The 17,564-nt window shown below is 50.9% G+C and overlaps 1 protein-coding gene across 3 annotated transcripts in view; it reads right to left on the bottom strand.

The window, feature by feature from the left end:
* Positions 1 to 11,508, bottom strand: part of NEK6 (NIMA related kinase 6) — a 47,938-nt gene extending 36,430 nt beyond the window's left edge. Inside the window, exon 1 of one of the 3 annotated variants that reach the window (XM_048966412.1) lies at positions 11,343 to 11,508. The gene's annotated coding sequence lies outside the window, so the exon portion shown is untranslated. Of the gene's footprint in view, positions 1 to 5,577; positions 5,666 to 11,148; positions 11,239 to 11,342 lie in introns of those variants that run through there. The other 2 variants (XM_048966413.1, XM_048966414.1) reach the window with 2 other exon arrangements.
* Positions 11,509 to 17,564: the final 6,056 nt, after the last annotated feature.

Here is a 17,564-nt window from a genome sequence, read left to right as displayed (position 1 = left end):
TCAACAAACTTTAAGCTACCCGAAACTTATTCCCATTTGTGGCAACATTATCTTTTCAAGTACTCTCCAGTCTAGTTCAGGGACAAATCTGTAGTGCAACTTGGAAGTATTCTCCAAGCATTCTCTGCATCAGCATTCCCCTCCTTCCATTTACACATACACCTGAAGAGGGTACTTGAGCTGACAGGTCTGACAGAAGGGCTTTCGTGCCCTTACCTTCATCAGCTCCCACCACCAAGCAGGCAGGCAGCTACCAGCTTGCTTCCAGTTTTGCTTCAGCATCTCCCACATATCCATCTTGCCTCCCTTCACACAGCTCCTCGATGCAGCAGCACCCCCCAGCTTAAAAGGCTCTGATGTGCCTGAGCTCTGTGTGCTGTCCCCCGCAGCTGCAAACACACCAAACACACTGAACAATTTCTTTCTCCCTTCTATTTGATCCTTGCTGCTGTTTCACTGTTTCCCTGCAAATCCCCTTCTTGTGGCACACAACAGGTTTAATGTGAGATTTTTGCTGTTAGTGCTATTTTTTTGGTTGTGTGGTGTTTTTCTTTAAACACTCTGTGAAATCACCTCCTTAGAACTCAGCCCCAAACCAGAAGATAAAATTGTTTTTAGAAGTCTTCTGAACACATTTTAAACACTACTTAGCTCCATCCATTCATTACAAGGGACGGTTTCACAGGGCGCCCATGAAACCCATGCCAGAGGTACTCAGTGATGTATGGCTATGAATAAGGAGTCACGGTGACAATGAGACAAATGCTCCTCTCCACCAGTCCTACCACTTCCTTCCCTGCACAGAGCTTCCTACTGTGCTGCCACCTGCACATCTCTGTGTACATTATTCCTACTGTAGGCAGATATAATCAATACACACTCACATACAAAATTGAGTACGGACAGCATTCAGCTGCATTTGAAGTGAAAAACAGTTCTTCTGAAGACAAGTAATAGAGCAAATACTGACCAGCAAGAGTGGGCTGTGTTTTTTCCAGCCAGCACTCACATATGCATAAAATTCAGACAAGAAGCCAAGGCTCCTTAATTCCTACTCTTCTACGTGCAATTCTGAGCCTCTGAAAGCACTGGGTTGCCCAAGGAGGCTGTGGATGCCCCATCCCTGGAGACGTTCAAGGCCAGGCTGGATGCGGCTCTGGGCAGCCTGGTTGGTTGGCGACCTGCACACAGCAGGGGGTTGAAACTAGATGATCTTGGAGGTCGTTTTCAACCCAGGCCATTCTGTGATTCTATGATTCATTTTCACAGTCTTTAAAACAGCAGAGACAGACCTCGCAGGCCACTGCTAGCATTAACGAAACATGTTGAAAACAAACACATACTCAAACTACCTGGAATTTTACTGTGTTGCTTACTAAGCATGCAGCAACATGCTTATCTTCTAACTTGTAATGCAATAGAACTTTCAAGCCTGAAGCCAAATTATTTAAGAACATTTATGCTATCCTCCTCAGAACTCATTCATTTCCGAAGAAGGAAAGATTAGATGTGCCAGACACTGCCACATCTCTCCTCCTGCCTGCAGTAACCTCATGCGTGGCCATGAGGGGTGCTCTGCACCACAGCCCTCGCAGCCAGCACACCTGGCTCTCATGCAGGGAAAAGGAACCCAGGGGACGTTTTTTATATATGCACATCCAACTTCAAAACGTCAGGACAACAGCTTGAAGTATTTACATTTCTCCTAATCAAAAGTCACAGGAAACGATGCTGAGTACCACGCAGCACAGCCGATCTGAAGATTCATACCATTCAAATCCAAAGGCAACTTCAAAGCCACCTCGTAAAGCCTGCGTGAAGCAGACACACAGCCAGATGCTGCAGGAGCTTCCCAGCATCCGGACCTTGCAGGAGCAGCCAAACGGAAGCAGAAAACTCTTCCCAGAGTAAACAGGTTTAACATTTCTCTACTTGCAAAAACAGCCACATTAGAAACAGGTTTGGATCCTTCGTCCACTAAATATGATAAGGACAACTGTATTAGCATCTCTATTAGTAAAACACTGTCTTTCCCTACACATTCCTGAGGATCTGGAACTGACAGCACCTGCTCTATGTCTAACGCTGCTCTTGGCTTCATCTCCCCAGGGCACGTCCACCGCCTCTCCTGCAGACACAGCTCCTGGATCAGCGCTGCACATCGCGGCTGTGGGGCAGAACAAGAAGATCTGTTCTTCAGGAAGTCTGCACAGCTACTTTGATTCCTTATTTTGCTGACAGACAGGGTTAATTAAGTTCTTGCAGAGAACTCTCCCTTTCCTGGGCTAAATGCCCAAATTCTTTCAGGATTCACAAGACTGTCTATTTAAATTGGGTCCAATTTTTCTTGCTGCAGAGGCCTGCACAGAATGTTCTGATGAGAAGCTGGGAATCAACCTTTTGAGAAAATCATAACTGAACGCACAAGCTCTGTGCAACACAGAAACCATTCAGTGCCACCTTCCGCTCTGTGCATAATGACTGTGTTATGTTAATAAGCACCAACGCTGGAGCATGAGCCCAGCAGGGCCAGTGGATCGCTTAAACCAAGTAAGCGCAGGTAAACTCAGACCCATCCTCCACGTGCTTCCATCACACACTGCCACGATCCCCTCCTTTCCCCACTTCACACCTGCAGCTGTTTCTCACGAGCAGTGGATGGGGACCAGGAGGGGCCGGGGCTTTTCCCAGTGCCAGGAAGCCTTCTGTCCAGAGCCGTGGAAAACAGAGCTGCTGCACAGGCACAACCCTCTGTACTTCCCAGAGCACAAGTACCAGCCTGTGTAAGGCATTCGCACAAGAAGTTCCATTGTGCAGTCATACTTTCAGGTATTCCTATAACACATCCAAAGCCTTTATTACATCTCCTATACAAATCAAAACCACTCTAAGGAATTTTAAGTGCACACAGACACGCCGAGGGCCTCCAACAAGGCCATGGCTCCCAGCAGCAGTCCTAGCTGCATCCAGAGACTGAGGCTGCTGCCCACAGACAACAGCTCCCAGCTGCTTGCAGCTCAGAACTGCTGTTCACGGCTCATAGACAGAGTGACAGCAACACTACTGCTCTGTCTTAAACCCAGCTTTGTTTTGTTGTAGAACCAAACAGAAAACAACATATTACATACACAGTTTTCAAACCACAAAGTTAGGTCAGACACATTACACAAGAGCCAGAATTTCAGTGTGCAGCCTGAGCAATAATTCCAGCTAGCTTTAGACATGGCAGATCAGAAAAGCTGGTGTTCTCACTGCTCCTAAACCTTAATGGGGCTTCTAATTAACTTGATTAGCCCACTCAACTCACTCATGAAGCACAGCCTCGTGAACAAGTGATTTTCCAGTCCTGCAACACAGTGCTTGCAAGAGGACTTCATAAATCAATGGAGCTGAATTGAGGTTAAACAAATGCATCTGCAGCCAGCACAGAGCTCACGTAGGAGAGATGACACACCTGACACTTCAGGAAGAGGAAGTATTCTGAGAGGCTTTTTTTTTTTTTTTCTTTCAGAAGGTGTCGGAAGTCAGAGCCACAGGTGAGCAGACATAAACAGCCTCAGATCAAACAGGGCACAGAGCAAATGTGAAGTCCCAGCACTGGGAACACAGCGGAGAGGAGGCAGAGCTGTGCCACTGCTTTGGAGGTCAACCAACCTCTGCGGCACAGGAGGCAACAAGGAGCCTGCTCTGCCACGGCTCGCAGTGACTCACTCCTTCAAGAGTTTGCAGTCTAGCCCAAATGCTGCTGGCAAAGTGAAGCTGCCCTATGAGGAAGAGAGCGGCCATGTGCGCTCAGCAGAGCGCTCAGCCACAGGCCTGAGAGCAGCAGCAGTCCACTGCAGAACAGTGCGAAGGGAAAGCCACGGGCAAAGGCAACTGAGTCTGGAATGCCATGGACTGGATGCACAAAAAAAAGCTACCCAGGTTGTGCCTGCTGCTGGATGACTTCAGAGTAAATAGAAATTTTAATAAGGTTCTGTGTAACAAATTAGAGACAGTCTCCAAAGGAAAAATATATTCCACATCATCTAGCTGCTATTATCAAACTCATTAGCGCTACCTGTGTCAGCAATAAAAGGAGCAAGCTGGCACTCAGCTGTCCCCAGCCTCGGATGAACAAGAGGAAAGACAACAGGCAACCGTGCCAAAGCCTGATGAGACCAAGGATCCGTGGCTCACCTTGAACCTTGCTTCTTACAAGCACACAGGTCACTCAGACACACGTGCCAACCCAGGCCTGCCTTCCTCACATACCTTCCAGCTGCCCCACCTGCCCACAGCCCAGCCCCAGGGATGCCCCCAAGACCCCACACCCCAGCCATAAACACCTTCCTATTCCGAAAACAAACTTTGTTTCCTTTATTACCCTTTGTTTTTTAACCCATAAGCAAACAGTATTATGGGCATTACTGGAGGAAAAAGAAAGGGTTACAGAGAATGCCATTGTGATGCGCTTGCAAAACACAACCAACTCCAGAAAGAAACACCTGGCCAAATCTTTGAAAACAACACTGCTATACCCAAAGTGCTAGAGATCTTGTGGTTTACCTCTGGGAAGAAAGAAAAGCACAACCGGAAGACAGGTTCCTGAGGGGATTCATTAGATCCTCACAGAGCCATCACAGACACTGAAACCTGCTTCTGCAGCAGAAGATTCATCTTATACATACAGAACAGAAAAGCATGAAAGAAAACACAGCAGACTGCACGTCAGTTACAAAGGTAGCAGGAGGAGGAAAGCTCCGTATGACACTGCTCAGCATTTCCAGCCGACCAACCCACCACCTGCCACAAATCTGCCACCGTTCAACTTCCACGAGAGCTGGTTGTGGCACAAGCCATCGGTGATGTCCCCAGAAGGGTTTCCAAGCCACCAGCGATCTCCACCACAGCACACCCCTCTGCCCCAGCACACCACAGGGCCGGCTCCCAGCAGGACGTGACACTGCAGAGATATCGCCTCATTGTCACAGGCCACCAAAACCCCATCGACTTGAACAGATTTCCACTTTAAAACCGACAGCTGCAGTGAGAACAGGCTGGGGTCAGCGCCCATCTCACGGGGCCAAGGCCTCCCCCAGAGAGCTGTGTGCTGCCAGGCACGGCAGTGTTTGACTTACAGTCATCAGTTACAGCAGTGCCCGACCGAAAATACCTAAGCACTGTTTGCAGCAGTTTTGGCTTAAGTAGCTGCCATGTGATTAACAGTGAGTTCTTCAGAGAGGGCTGCAGCAAGTTTTCCCCGCTCCCTCCATTAGCAATGAAGCACAAAAGCTAAAATAAGTCATCACAGCCACTTTAAAGTACAAACCAGGGAGAGTAAAAGAAATCCCAATAAATAGGTCACACTGTAAGTTATTGCATTCCACTGCACACAAAAAACCAAGAGCAAACACAGGTAAAGAACTGTACCCAGCACTGTTTACCCTTTGGACGGTGAAGTTCTTACGCCTGACATAACGTTATAAATTGAGTAATTGACCTGTAAGGAAGTAAGGAGCTCAGGAGAGTTAAAAATTACCCCATAAATACCATAAAGATTAACAGATTTGTAATACCCACCCAAGAAGCACTTACTCTAAGTAGAATGATTATGAAAACACAGCAAGAATATTTACTACATAGCACCGACTCCAGTATATACAGACTGCCACGAAAGGCAGCGCTGGTTCTTAATATAGTGACAGCTGAAAGTCACCACTTGGATTTCCCGACTGACTAAAGGGTAACACACAGCCGCACACCGCTCTGACTTACGTGGCTGCTCTGACACAGAGCCGCAGCGCTGGGGGACCTTTCCAACGCTCTCCTGCTGCTGTTGTTCTAGTTGAGCGTTTTTAAGATTCGCGTTTTGAGCAGCTGTTTGATAGATGATCTAATTAAATACCGACAGCACACGAGGACAAAAACAGCAGCATCATGAAGGAAAAGGGGACTTCTGGTGCCCACATTTGCTAATATCTATTTCAGTACAAGTTCCTCCCCTTGAGGGAAAAGGAACGCTGCAATACCGATGGCTTTTTCTCCCCATCTCCTGCAATAACAGCCACGCATACCAGAACCCACCACAAGGTCTCCACAATAGTATTGACACCCTCAGCATTTCTATGCAGGAAACACAAGACATCCCAACGATGACAAAACCACCGCTTTTCAGGATGGCAGAGAATTGTCCACGGGGGAAGGACACAACCGAGACTACACCTGAAGCTCCTTACAGTAGTGGTGCTGAGTTCCCTGCGAAGCATCCGCCCGCAGGCCAGCACTTCCCAGCTGCTGCTGCATCACCTACAGCAACTCTAACTTCCAGGCAGGAAGCAAACAGCGCCAGGTTAAGGACAAAGTACTCTCCAAAGTAAGGGAGAACACGGAGCAGTGAACCAGGAACACGTGTTCCCCACTGCTGAGGCCCTCCCCACACACACAGCGCTCACAGAGCATCCGCACGGCGCCGGCTCCTCGGTCAGTGTGGGCTCAGGACTCTACCCACCCCACAGAGCATTTCCCACTGCCCCAAACGGAGCAGTGCTGAGCCCCACACAGCCCACATGGAGCCCGTGGCTGAGGGCCACGTCACCCACTGCAGGAGCACAGCGAGTGCTGTGGGGATGTGGTCCACTGCCAACAGTCCAAAAATGAAAACAAACCAATGGCAAAGGAACAGTCATAAAGGGAAAAGCCGTACAGCAGCAGCCACTGCTTTTGCAGGTAAGAAAACAAGAAAATAGAAGTGCAATCTCACCATCTCCTGTATCTCATCTGGGCTGTGCTGTAACGCCCACAGCGCCCCATAGCTGATACAGCACATACAGAAATACAGCAGGACGCCCGACCACCCCAACCTCTGATCCCAACACCGAGCTGCACAGCTCTGTGCACAAACCCATTTCCAGAACACTGCTGTGGGGTCCCCACTTCCCCAGCACAGCCCTCAGCAGGTGGCCTTGGCTCCAGCAGACACGGAGGGGCCCTCCATGCCGGGCCCGAACCATGCTAACAGGCATCTGCTGCTCATCCTCCAGCTTCCGAACCGCTCCATTCTGTCGTGCAAACAACACAAGGACAGGACTGCCAATACCACTGTTATTCTAATAAAATGCTGCAGAACCCAAAGAGGTCATTTGCAAAGTACCCCCAGGTCACCAAACCACCAAACATGCCTGTCATCTCCTAGTCTGTGCAGGAGCACTGCTGTGGGTGAGGACTGCTTCCCCAACCCAAGGAGGGGGAGCTTTGAATCAGTACCTATGCCCTGCAATTCTATTTCTACTTCCTTTTTTTTTTTTTCCCCCCTTAAAAAGAGACATAATAAATAACTCCTTCTGACTTCTAAACAAGCATTTGTGAGGTTTCAAGAATGCTCTGGAATGCAAAATTCCTCGAGTCTCTTTCGCTTACACCATTTCGTTTTGGATACAGCCTGCCTCTGGTTCATTTAAACGTGTAACAGGAAACTGGGATCTGAGCTGCAGGTAGTGTTACGTTACTGCCGGTTCTGGAAGGAAACCTTTTTAGAAGTAAGAAGCGAAGGGGAAGGATTTCTCCTCTCCATCTGCGGCAGACAGCTGCTCGCTGCCTGGAATCTGTGGTAGCAGACACTCAGAGCAGCACCACGCTGAAGTAAACACTGCGGAAATCTAATTTCTTTAATTGCACTGACAGTGTAGAAGTACTCTCAATATGATAGTTGCCATGTGATAAACCGAGTCATCTGATTAAATGCTGGAAGCTAAACAGGCAGTTGTCATCCATTTCATTAAAAAATGTATTTTGTTGAAATACTTTAAATACTCTGAAAACTTTTAAAAAAAACCCTTAAAACCGTCAGGAAGACTCACGAGAGCTGTGTGTGTACACCCACGTGCTGCACGGCCAGGTGTCTGAATGCTCAGCACAGGTTAGAACTTGAAGTAACCATCCAAGCCAATATGCATACAAGAAATAAGCCAAGATAGAAGATATGGCCCCATCGGGCCATAAAAAGCTTTGACAGTTTTACAGACTGCCGCGTTGGAACCGCCATTAAAAGCAACTCCCCACAGCTTTCTGCCTTCACACAACCACCATCCCATGTCACTGAGCCTCACTGCTGCCCCAGCTCAGCACCCCCTGCCCGGCCCCACAAACCTCCCCCACACCTGCCCAGCATTTTTAAACAAGGGCTTAAGGTCTGTGCAATTCACTCTGCAGCAATTGTGACCTGCAAGGAGGAAAAAAAACAGCATGCTTTTGAAAAGTAATTTAAAATGTAGATTTTGCATTTTGTAGATTCTGCTGCCCAAAGCAAACAGCACTGGGGATACCACCCCTTCCCTAGGGAACCTACTACCACTGTAGGTGGAAAAGCTTTATAATCACTGTCCATTTGCTCTCATATCCAACCACCATGCCATACCTGCCACAGCACTGCCAAAGCAGAGAGCAAACCCTCAGTGGGATGCACTGAGCCACACACCTGGTGTGGGGACGGCCTCCCCAGGCCCAGCTGAGCACAACGAAGGGCAGGGGCTGCCTGCTGCCCCAGGTGCACACACTCAGCACTCCTTTGTGAAGACATCCCACCTGGGTCTGTTCCTCCCTGCAGAGAGCCATGGGGGCAGCAAAAACTGCCCCTGCAGCAGGTTTCTCTTCCCTAGCAGCCTCATGAAATGGTTCCAAAGAATCCAATTCTTCGCCTTCTTGGTTTCACACCAGCTCATTTTGTGGAACAAATTCAGCACCCAGTTGCTCCCTGTGATGTCGAGTCACGCTATCTCTGTTATCCTCAGTTTTGAGCTGACCCACCCTCACTGTGCGCACAAACTGTGCCAAGTGCTTCCGTGCACGCTGCAAGCTTCCCAACAGAGCCAGTGAGCACAGCAAGCACACCAGCACCAACAGGGTTGCTACAGAAGAAACTTTTCAGGGTCCCTGTCTTTCAAAGCTTTCAGCCTTTCTCGCTCACCCTCAGCCTTCCTATACCTTTACACAGGGGAAGGCCATTCAGTCCAGCACTGAACATCACCCAGCTGCACCAAACACCCTCTGGCCCCAGCACATCAGCACCCCTCAGTAAGTGCTATCGATGCAACCAAGAGCTCTACTTCAGCTGCACAGATGTTCTGTGTTTGTTTTCTACATGGTAATAACACTGCTGCAGCGTGCATTCAGACTGGAGACAAAGGCTGACATTCCCTACAGACCAGCACAGCACCCAGACAGTGTGTGCTCCATCAGCTGCTCCCACACAGGGCGGAATGGACAGCTTCAGCAACTTCATGAGACAAACACAGGAATGTGTCACAGGTAAAATGCTCATTCCTGGCTTCTTGAACCAGAATTCTGTGCCCACACCCTACAAGGCATCCTGGCAACTTTCCATCTCAATGTGCTGAATTTTAATAATACTGAAGAAGTTACATAGTAAAGATCAGCCCAGCTTTCCAAATGAAGCTTCTGGTTTGTTTGGGTGGCTTTTTTTTTTTTTCATTAACTGGAAAAAAGACAACTTTCAAGGGTTTTTTTTCCTCACAAGCAGCCTGTTCTACAGCAAGACCATCTAAGAAGAGTAGATAAGAGCGAAAAAAGCTAGAAACTCAAGTTGAAAGTTGCACTATTAAACCTCTTTTCTACAAGAAATGCATCCTGGCAAGGCTTCCATTTAGGACAGCACAACAGTCAGGCCCCCAGGGTTGCACTGATGCCCAACGTCATCAGCCAGGATTTGGCATCCACAGACACAGCAACTGCAGCTCTGTGGGGGGCCTGCCCCAACCCAGGGCATGTATCTGCCAAGGCCTCAAGGTTCAATATATTTGGCACACATGAGGTAGGAAAAGGTGCTCCTTCCATTCACTAATTCATCTTCTACACAGCTAGAAAGTGTTCTGAAGGTGCACAGGAGATGAACCTGACCGTCACTATCTTCATTTTACAGTCACAAAAATGCAGGAGTAGAGAAAACCCACACAAGTATTTCTGGCACCAACCCCTACACAAAAATAAACAAAAATCCCTAACTCATTTCACTCTGAAAAAATAACTGCTAAATGGATCCTTCTGCATGTCAAACCAAACCAAACCCAGGCCCGGTTGAGGCTCTCAGACCCACAGCTCACGGAGATGCGTGAGCGCGAGATGGATGGCAGAATGCCCTGCTGCCATCTGCAGCACCACCTCGATGGCGTGAGCAGGAGCACGGCCTGCTCAGCGCTCCAACCGGCACGAAGCCCCAGAAGCAGCAGGACTGCAGGCACCGGGCCCCGCCGAGCCGTGCACCCACAGCTGCTTCCCTAGAGCAAAACGAGCACCGAGGCACCGGAAAGCACAGAACTCTCTGAACTGCGTCTGTTCTCTCGTCTGTGTGCTGGGAAAGAAAACTGGAGCAGCATCCAGCATGCGGCAGAAGTGCTGCAGCCAGAGGCCGGTTCTGCTCCGAAACCTCCTCTGGGGCTGAGACCCAGCACTGCTCCCACAGCACCCTCCTGCCACAGCAGCCGCCCCCGTTTTTCTGCTCGTTGCTAAGTCCCATAGGGCACGAAGCTGTAGGCAGTGGGGGCTGCAGCGCTTCTCTGAAACAAGTTCCTTTTTTTTTTTTTCCTGTTGCTTCCTAAAAGAATACGACTGTCACCAAGAATGTCAACAGGAAAAAAAAGTAGCAGTGGAAAGAGTTGGCGGCGGTGCTGCGCCGAGGTTTGTCTCAATGCAGGAGCAGAACTCAAACGGCTGCGAGCGGTGATTCACAGCGCTGAACTTTTAGAAGAGACGCCGAGATGACAGCGGGACAGTCAGAATGTGTCAGGAACTGACATCACCGCCCTCCTCAGCGCTGCCCCGCTTCCTCCCGCACCGCCCCGCGGCGCACAGCCCGCACTCCGCGCTGCCCGCTGCTGGCGGCCCGTCCCGGCACGTGCGCGGAGTCGCGGCTGCGCCCCTTCCCACAGGCAGACGAACCAACAATTCGAAAGACAAAAAGCAGCGATGCGGCGCCGCCCCCCCCCGCAGCCCGGGCTCTCCGAGCTCTCCGAGCTCCCCCCGCACGTGCCCGCACGCAGCCCCGGGCTCGGGCTCGGCCCCGCCGCCCCCCGCCCCCGCGCGGCCCGTTCTCCCCGGGGCCGTCCGGCGGGGCCGGATTCGGCGCGGCGCTCGGCGGGTCCCCGCGGAGCTCACCTGCGGCCGGGGGAGCGGCGGGGCCCGCGCGGGGCGGCCCGGAGCGGGAGCGGAGCGGCGCCGCGTCCCGGAGACGACTTCAGCCGCGCGCGCGTCCCCGCCGCGCGCTCCCGCGCGCGCCCTCGGTGGCTGCCACGCAGGCCGGGCCGGGAGCGCGCGCGGCCCCGCGCTGCCCACCTGCGGCTCCGCGTTACCTGGCGGCCGGCGCTGCCCCCGCTCCTCCGGGCGCGTCTGCCTCCGCGCGCGTGTTTTCCACGTCCCGCGATGAGTCACCGCGCGGAGCTGCCCCGGAGCGAGGGAGCATGAGCGGAGCCCTCCCACCGCCCTCCCGCGGCCGGCCTCCCCCGGAAAGGGCCGGCTCCCCGCACCCAGCGCGGCCGGGAGGCGGCGGGGAGGGCGCGGCGGGACCGAGCCGAGCCGGGCCCTCAACCGATCGCGGCCCCGGGGCAGGGAAGGCGGGGGAAGGGCCGCAGGCTGCGCCTCCACGTAGCGCTCCGCTGGGTTTTGTACGAGCGGAGAAAAAGCCGAGAGCGAACGCGGCGGTCAATAAAAGCGAAAGCGCAAGTCTGGTTTACTTGGCCCGACCGGGCGGAACCGCAGCGCCGTCCCAGATCCGGGCAGCGGCACCTGCGGGCCCCGGGGGCAGCGCGTCCCGATGGGTGTCGGCAGCCCCACCGGCCGCACCGCCGCCTCTCCTCCTACGGCTCTGCGCCAAACGAGCGCAAATTCAGGGCGAACGCGCACGGGCCGCACAGCGCGAGGCTTCCCGCTCCGTCCCGCGGCGCTGCTCCCGCGCACAGCCCGGCTCCGCGCAGCTCCGTCCCGCCGGGCGGATGCCGCGCAGCTCCGCGGCGCTCCTCGCTGGAGACAGAGCGGGAGACGCAACAGATGGACGCCGTGCGGCCACCTGGTTCTAAAGCAAATCATGCCATCAATCTATCGGTGCGAAATCTGAAACATGGGAATGCGCTTAGAGAAACAACGTGAATTCCATTTCTTTCCTCCCAACTCGATTTTCCCAAGGTCTGTCGGTGCTCTGTTCCAAAAACGCTTTTTTTTTTTTCTGAAAAACAGAGTGCCGGTGGATGGAGGTGCAAGAACCTACGTGTTTTATATCAAAACAAAACCCAAAGAAAGGATCCTTCCTTCGGCTGCCACAAGTTCCTCTTTCGATTCAGGAAAGCTGTTTTTAAAAATCTGCCACGTTCTCATGCACAGCTCCAAGATCCAGGTTTTCACTGCTAAATTAGACACACAAGACAGAATCTGGATTATCTGTGGCGATTCAGTTAAGAAAGAAAATTAAATTTCCTCAATTACGTCTTGTCAGAAATAGGCTTTCCTTCATACAGACTGCCCCAATTCTCTGTGGCTCTGGGTGCTCATGGGGCAGCCCTGCTGTCCCACCAACCACCCTGCTCCCATTGCTCAGGCATAGGTGGGCACTGCAGTCATGGCACTGCGATCGTGGCACTGCACTGCGGGGCTGAGCAAAGCCAGAGGGGAATGCCCTCACCCTGGTGGATAAGAGGTTCCCAGCAATGACCCCATCTCTGGGAGACTGCAACATTCTCAACCCAGCTCTTGGAGGATTTTAAATCAACACAGAGTCGATGTGATTGATTTACTTTATACCAAGCGCTAAACACAACTGTCACCATATCCTTCATCCCCCATCCTGTATTGGTAATTCCTGGCCTTACTGACTTAATATATGCATACTGAGTTATGGTTCATCTCCTAACAGCATCCACTGCTAGAAGTCATTTTCAGAAGAAAAAACCTTCCTGCACTGAAAGGTGCAGAGCTCTCTGAGATCCCACTTTCCAGCAGCAGCCACAGGCGATGGCCATGAGCTCCTTCCCCTCCCCTCGCTGCCCCGCACACGCTGTGTGCTCGCCGTCTCCATGCTGTGTCTGCAGCCCCACGCTCAGTTCTCAGATTTCTGTAAGGTTTGAGTCCCAGAGGAAGCATTAATGCTAAAGGAATGCATACCAGCATGGAACTCGTCTAAAAGTCAGTATGAAATCTCTCCAACAGATTGCTCAGAGAAACACCTCTTTTTCACCATATTTAAGATCTGCAGATGGATCTTATGAGCATTTGTGCAACAGTTTGGTCTCAGGCTGATAAGAGCACTGCAAAAAGAGAGAAATACAGTGGAGGAGATGAAGCAGCGGCCTGCAGACAGACACGGCGACCCTGAGTGCTCCAGCCACACCACCTGTGGATCTCATCAGGGAACCAGATGGGACTGGTGGCAGAATATCCTGCACAGCGTGAGAGCTGGAGCCTGGGATCGCCATCCAGGAAAGGGGAGATGGGAAAGTATGATGGAGAAAATGTCCCTTTTTGTGGAGTTCAATTGCCCAGAAGAAAAACACGATCTCTTTTAAAGAAGAAGGGATCTGGAATGCAGGCTCAGGGGCTGCCTGCGGGATGGAGCAGAAGGATTGCTCACATCCTCCTTACTGGTGCTTGCATGTTGGGAAGGATTAAGTGGCAAGGAGCACTGCTCATTCATTTCTTTGGTCAGTGGGAAGCAGGGCAGGGTGGCGGAGAGGCAGCAGAAGAGGCCCCGTGTCCCCTCCTGTGTGCCTTCTCAGCCCTACTCACCCCATCAGGACAGGAGGAGAGTGGTGAGGGGGTGCCCACTTCCTTCAGTGTGGGACGCAGCACGCTGACACCAATGCACACTGTCCCCATCACACAATGTCCCCATCACACACTGTCCTCACTGCACGCCATCCGCACCACAATTCTCAGGATGGGGCAGGAGCTGCCACCATGCCATCCAAGGACTTGGAGGTGAAGCCCAAGCCCTCACTTTTGCATTCAGACAAAGAACAGAGGCACAGAGGCCAGGGCAAGGTCCCCAGCAGCCTGTGCTGCCGAGCAGATGGGCTGCCATGTTCTCCATCAGCTCCAGTTTTTAAGGTCATGCTTGGATAATGAGCATCACAGCACTTGAGCCTACAGATCATGAATATATGGATGAATATGGACTTGTGCACTTCCCTTTCTACAGCCCTGCTTGTGCACACTCCCCATGCCCCAATGGGGCGCACCTGCCAAGGGGAGGGGAGGGGAGGGGAGGGGAGGGGAGGGGAGGGGAGGGGAGAAAAAAAGAGAAGAGAAGAGAGAAGAGAGAAGAGAGAAGAGAAGAGAAGAGAAGAGAAGAGAAGAGAAGAGAAGAGAAGAGAAGAGAAGAGAAGAAAAGAAAAGAAAAGAAAAGAAAAGAAAAGAAAAGAAAAGAAAAGAAAAGAAAAGAAAAGAAAAGAAAAGAAAAGAAAAGAAAAGAAAAGAAAAGAAAAGAAAAGAAAAGAAAAGAAAAGAAAAGAAAAGAAAAGAAAAGAAAAGCAGCTGACTCCAGATTGCGCGTCTCCGGTTTTAGCAGGCCCAGGCCCTTCCCCTACTTCCCTGACATTCCTCCTCGTGACCCTTCCACGAGTTTTGGGTGAGTTCTGTAGGAATGCAGTGCTCTCAGCTCTGCGCTCCACTGCTGCTCAGCTGCTGGCAGGGCTCGGCAGCTCTGTGCCAGATGTTAGGAGTGTGGCCCTGCCAGGAGCTGCGCGTGCACCTTCCCGTTCACAGCCCTGCACAAAGGGGAAATCTGATATGGGTAATGCTTTTCTTCTGTGAGTTGTTCTTCACTTCTGAGGTCTGCTCCCAGCATTGGTGCTATAGAATTTCACAGCTAGAGAAAGCAGGATGCACTCTGCCACGGGCTGCAGCAGGAGCAGGATAGGCTCAGGTCTTTTGGGTCCCATTCACGAGTCAGGGCTCAAACAGCACCCAGTGTTGTGCAAAAAAACACAGAATAAAGGCAGAGTCCCGCCCAGAAAAGGCTTCCAAGTGCGTGTTACGTTTCAGACTGACAATATGGACACGAGACATAAGAATGCAAATGAAAAGAGGCAATGCTTGTCAGAGTAACACCTAGGGCTCACACAATGGCAACAGCTTTTCTTCCATCTTTCTGTCACCCTTTTGTGTCCTCCTCTGCCTCATCAGCAGTGATGGCAATGCCTACACCAAGATGCATGGCCTGGACCCAGATCTGGGAAAGCGTGGCAATAAATCGCCGCACACAGAATGGCAGCACTACAACTTTATAACTGTAACCTCCCGTCCCACACGGCAGATCTGAACAGCCACAGTCAGCCAACCTTCCACTGCCTCCTCCATTTCTGCCGCTTTTCACAGTTTTGTATTAAACTGCAGATTCTGTGAGACCATCTCAAAGGTTAAATTTAAAGTCATTTTACCATCCCAGGAAACAAATGACAGATGTAACCTTTAAAATAATGTTACATACAGAAGTTAAAATAATGGCATCGCACAGTTCTTAATGGTCAGGTGTTTTTTGTCCCTCCTGTGAAAGGTGCTGCAGAAATGCAGAGCATTATGTTTATTTATTAATAATCCCGCTAAGAAATTTTCATGACCACCATTGGGGATGGTCTGACAGGTGACACGGGCGACCTCCTGCCAGGAGTGACATCTCTCCCCTACAATTTACATTCTCTAAATGATTTGTGATCAAATTACTTACAGCACAGATTAGCTTCTCCCCTGCTATTCACTCACAGCACCATATTCATCTGTTTGTTCCACAGAACCATAAAAATAATAATATGGAAAATTGGTGCCTTGGCTTCCAGGGTATTCCAAGATGGAAACAGCACACCGGCCAGGAGATCGATTCCTGCTCTCGTTTTCTCAGGCACTGGGATTTGCATCTGGGGGAGATGCGGGTCGTTGGCTTGAAAAGAGCATTCAGAGTTCACATTTTGATTGCACAACCAGACAAACAAGCAAAGTGTCCCAATTAGAGGGAAGGAAATAATCAGCCTGCAGCTCGGTGGCATGGGGACTGAGAGGAGAGAGGGACTAACGGGTTTGGAAGAGGCAGAGGACAGATTCCAGGCATCTTCCGGGTGCTGGGGAGACCACAACCACTGGTGGCAGGGAAATAGTTAAAGGAATATATTAAAGGTGCAAAGGGTCTCCCGACCTCTGCCACTGTCAGTTCTGTCAATGGGTCTACAGATGCCAGTGGAATAATTACGGCCTATATTTAGATTATGGATGCGCCAGGCAGGGTGAAGGTTGAACATGAGGAATATGGTTGTTTGCAGTTCATTAGCGATGGGAGCAGCCCAGGGTGGGAGGAGGGCACTGAACTGGATTCATCCCACCTGGAGTGCTTGCGCTGAGCTGCATAATGTCAGGGAAAGAGACCTGACTATGTGTGGAAACAAAAGCAATAAACAGACGTTGCTGTCACCCAGTGAGCCAAGAAAGGAAGAAAGGAAAGAGAAGAGAAAGCAAGGCAAGGCTCCGGCTCTCGGCCACATCGCTTCTGCATGGACAGATGCAATGGCTGCTGAGAAGCGGGTCGGGCGGCACAGGCAGAAAGGCAGATGGAGTTTGGTGGGGTGCCTCAAGCTGTGTGCTGGGCAATGCAAGTAGCTGCCATGGCTCACTGCAGGCTGATGGGATCCTTCTCACAGCCTCTGCTGGAGATCATCAGTGATGGAGCAAACCTGGGGGAGCCAATACCGCAAATACCGCTCATGTTAGGAGATCATGAGATTTCCTTTCATTGTCTACAGGACATTGAAGCTAGCAGAAATGTGAGCCCCAAATGAATTAAAGCTCAAAGCGCTCCCTGGAGAGGTTGCCATTGCCTATTTACAGAAGAGGAACCTACGTGCTCCGTGTTCTGCATTTTCCCCACTCTTCTTGCAGTTCCTTTTTGATTTGGAAAGTAATCCTGACAGCTTGGAGCTGAAACTTTCCCAGTTTAAACTTACTCACATTATTGATGCCACAGCATGAAGGTCTCATTGTTCTAATTCTTTATTCACATCACCATACTGTTTTGCTAGGTCTTTCTAAAAGAGCCAGGAAGCAAGACCCAAAACTTTACCCACAACTGCATAAGGGCGATGGTGAGGAGCAGGAACCAAGCAACACTGTTCATATCTGCTGTGTCTACTTTGCCCAACATATTTCCATTATTTGAAATTTCCTTACGCATGCAGGTTTTGGTGAGGCAGAAGGAAGATCCCTTCTTGTCTGCTGGTCATGTCAGCAGGAAGCTCACACAGGACTCCCCCGTTATCCTCCTTATGCAGATGAACAACTCAGAGGCACTGAAGTGGGAGATGATTCGCTGAGGGTCACAGAGCAGTGGTGGGCAGCAGGAGATGAGGCCCCAGAAAGTCAGATTTTCATTTTAAAGCAGGAAGGAAAAAAAGTGCAAATCAACAACTTCCAGCCCAAATCCAATGCAAATTCTCTTCAAGGAAAGAGATGGAAATGGTTTTGTGGTGTCCAGCCCTGTGTATGGCCATGCCAACACTGCAGGTCCTCAGCTTCCAACCAGTTGTGGCAGCTCTGAGCAAACA

Source organism: Lagopus muta, chromosome 19 (assembly GCF_023343835.1).
Source record: "Lagopus muta isolate bLagMut1 chromosome 19, bLagMut1 primary, whole genome shotgun sequence".
NCBI lineage: Eukaryota > Metazoa > Chordata > Aves > Galliformes > Phasianidae > Lagopus > Lagopus muta.
This window is presented reverse-complemented; position numbering and strand designations above follow the sequence as displayed.